At 38.4% G+C, this 2,500-nt stretch overlaps 1 protein-coding gene across 2 annotated transcripts in view; it reads right to left on the bottom strand.

Annotated features, from left to right (window-relative positions):
• LOC125039877 (6-phosphofructo-2-kinase/fructose-2,6-bisphosphatase 1-like) overlaps positions 1-2,500 on the bottom strand; it is a 74,918-nt gene that overhangs the window by 14,272 nt on the left and 58,146 nt on the right. The gene's annotated exons all lie outside the window — the stretch shown is intronic.

Here is a 2,500-nt window from a genome sequence, read left to right as displayed (position 1 = left end):
GAGAGTGAGAGAGAGAGAGACTCTGAGAGTGAGAGAGAGAGAGACTCTGAGAGTGAGAGAGAGAGAGAGACTGAGAGAGAGAGACTGAGAGAGACTGAGAGAGAGAGACTGAGAGAGAGAGAGAGAGAGACTGAGAGAGAGAGAGAGAGAGACTGAGAGAGAGAGAGAGAGAGACTGAGAGAGAGAGAGAGAGAGACTGAGAGAGAGAGAGAGAGAGAGAGAGAGAGAGAGAGAGAGAGAGAGAGAGAGAGAGAGAGAGAGAGAGAGAGAGAGAGAGAGAGAGAGAGAGAGAGAGAGAGAGAGAGAGAGAGAGAGAGACTGAGAGAGAGAGAGAGACTGAGAGAGAGAGAGAGACTGAGAGAGAGAGAGAGAGAGAGAGAGAGAGAGAGAGAGAGAGAGAGAGAGAGAGAGAGAGAGAGAGAGAGAGAGAGAGAGAGAGAGAGAGAGAGAGCGAGAGAGAGCGAGAGAGAGCGAGAGAGAGCGAGAGAGAGCGAGAGAGAGAGAGAGAGAGAGAGAGAGAGAGAGAGAGAGAGAGAGAGAGAGAGAGAGAGAGAGAGAGAGAGAGAGAGAGAGAGAGAGAGAGACTGAGAGAGAGAGAGAGAGACTGAGAGAGAGAGAGAGAGACTGAGAGAGAGAGAGAGACAGAGAGAGAGAGATTGAGAGACAGAGAGAGAGAGATTGAGAGAGAGAGAGAGAATAATTCAAAGACAAGACATACATAAAAATACAAGTAGAGGCAAAGACAAATGACAAAGCAATCAGACAGACCAAATACTGCACTATCACATTCATCACATAATAGCACCTACAAAAAAAAACTACTAACCTCATGCATAAAGAATATCCTTTTAGGTTCAGTATTTTATTACCATCACATAGGGTCATTGAATATCTAAAGTTCTAAAATCGTGTCAATTTTCTAACGCAAATTATTTGCATTGAGCTACAGACAAATTACTCTGGTATTTACAAACTCCTGCTCTATAACCAGTCTGTGACACTACCTCAAAATGTTGGCCAGTAAACTCACTTCTATAACCTTTATAAATATTATCATTTATACTTTTATAATAATCACAAGTTGCTTACTATAAATAAACAACTACAGTTAGCTTACAACACAAGAAGTTGTTATATTGAAGTTGTTATAATCTCAGATGTCAAATTTTCTAAAAACATTAATATAAATATCTGATATTCTCCAAAGCAGTGGTTCCTCATCTGTGGGTCATGACCCCTTTGGGTATTATGCAAGGTAGGCCAGGGATTCATGAAACTTAGGGCAAAGTACTTGACGCTAAACATTTTATTTCAATGATATGCCTGTAAGTTAGGGTCCTACAACACATTAACTTGATATTTCCATTCCTTTTCCTTCTAAGAAAATTGACAAAGCCTGAACAGCTGTACTGCATGTGATTTTGGTCTTTACAGAGAGGCCAGGGGCATAAAAATGTTGGAAAACCACTGCTCTAAGGGAATAAGAGAATACAGATACCAATACTACCATATGCCTGGTTTGCACATATAACATGTATAGTTATAAACAAATGACTTTATCTCTAAACTGGTAACTTTTCAAACAAGATATCTTTTTTTACTAAATAAATGTAACACATCTAAAGTTAAAATATTGAACAAGAACCTTTTATTTCCAAGCATCATCCTAAGTACATGCACAATATAAACATCTTTACCATTAAAGTCCCAGTAATTCAAGAAATGCATCTAGTAAATTCAGTTCTAACTGGTAAAGTCATCAAGGACATAATGTTAGCATCAAACAAAATGTATGCATACCACTATACACATGAAAACTATAACAGTTATGAGTGAATTTATGTCTATGTCACATACACATGTTCCTATCTTAGAACTTTTGTAAATGTTGCATATAAAAAAAAAAGGAATTCTCACACACAGCTCTTGGTCGCATAACACAATCCGACAAACAGAGAAATCAACCGTAAATACCATCATCACCGTCACAAAAATACGCGTGTGTATTATGCAGACATGGGAGTGGAGGTAGGGCAGGGTTATGGACATGCATCACTCCTTAAGAAGCACCAAAAATTTGAAAAGTGCAGACGATACATGCGCATTTTTCTTCTCTCTTTCTAGGCACAGAGATATATTTACAACACACACAAAAAAAAAAAAGAGAGAGGAAAGCCGAGAACAACATGAATGAGCATTGATATAAATCAAATAAAAAGAGAAACCAGAATTATCCTCATTATGAAGGAGTTGAAGCGAGTCTTGAATTGGTCGACTGTCATTTGTGAATTATGGTGTGGCATGAATTTAGGATGAGAATGTTAGCAACAGAAGGGGAGAAATAAAAAGGAAAAAGGCAAGAGCAACATTTGAGTGGCAATTATTTCCTCCAGACAAAAAAAGGAACATTCCTTGATCACCATTCATTCCCTGCAGGTGATGGAATACATACTCACTTTACATTACTGTGTGTGTATATAGTATGTATGTATGTATATGT

Source organism: Penaeus chinensis, chromosome 28, assembly GCF_019202785.1.
Source record: "Penaeus chinensis breed Huanghai No. 1 chromosome 28, ASM1920278v2, whole genome shotgun sequence".
NCBI lineage: Eukaryota > Metazoa > Arthropoda > Malacostraca > Decapoda > Penaeidae > Penaeus > Penaeus chinensis.
This window is presented reverse-complemented; position numbering and strand designations above follow the sequence as displayed.